A 1,112-nucleotide genomic window follows, 5' to 3' on the forward strand; every position below is an offset into this window, starting at 1 on the left:
GTGAAGGAAGCAGTTTTTACTAGCAAACAACCCACTGGGCAGAAAGTAGTTCTGGGAATGAGGAAAGGGATGGCTGGGGGAGATGAGGCTTAAGTAGAGGTTGCAGGGTCCTTGGAAGCTATGTAAGGAATCTGAACTTTTCCCTGACTTCAACTTCTATAGCTGGAGATGGGCTGGATGCAGACAGGTTGTGCCTCAAACTTCTAGAAAGCCACAGCACTGCCAGGAATGAGACATTTACCACAGGCATTTAGCACCACCCATTCTATGGGTGCCGTGCTCACCTGTGATCAGACTGGACACAGACACATGGTGTTGGCAAAGTGAAAGCCATTAGTATTTATAGAAAGCCAAGAGTGAACAATCATAACAGAGTCCCCAAAGAGAAATGCTTAACCTTCCTCAAATGACCTAAGTACATTCTGTGTCAAGGTTCCCTGGTGGAGTTAAGTGTTGGGCTGAGACTTTGAACTCTCCTGCTGCTGCTGCTCCATAGGAGAAAGAGGTAGTCTGTTTCTTTAAAGACTTACAGCCTCAGAAATCCTACCGAGCAGTTCTCATCTTATAGAGTCTCATAGTGAAGCATAGAGTCACTATGCGTCCAAATCAACTCAGCAGCAGTGGGTTTGCTGTTCCTGTCACTCATGCTTCTGACTTCTGCCATGGTACTGGGGCAGGAGGTAGGGATGGGAGGCTAGAACCCTGCACCGGTACACACTCAGGTCTTTCTTACCCTGTACAAACAAGTGTTCTTTTAGCTCTGTAGCCAAGTCTTATGCCCAAAGGCTCTGAGTTCTGAATCAGTGTTTTTGAAAGCCCTCCTCTGCAGTCATTCACCCTCTTGCACCATCTTCAGTGTTTTAGCTGTTTCTTCTGAGTCTAGGAGGTTCTTATCGTAGAGACTCTGGGTCCAAAGGCTGTGCTCCACTTCAGACTCTGCTTGATGGTAATGTGATCTCCCTGAACCTCCATGGGACTGGTCCTCCTAGAAGCCCAACCTGTTGGCATTGCACTAATTCTGACTCAGGGTTTCCATGGCTATAATTTATAGAGAAGCAGACAACTGGATCTTTCTCCCACAGGGCAGTGGGGAGAATTCACATAACAGACCT

This window comes from Echinops telfairi, unplaced genomic scaffold, assembly GCF_000313985.2.
Source record: "Echinops telfairi isolate 266 unplaced genomic scaffold, ASM31398v2 ScPeMD7_1;HRSCAF=3_0, whole genome shotgun sequence".
Taxonomy (NCBI): domain Eukaryota; kingdom Metazoa; phylum Chordata; class Mammalia; order Afrosoricida; family Tenrecidae; genus Echinops; species Echinops telfairi.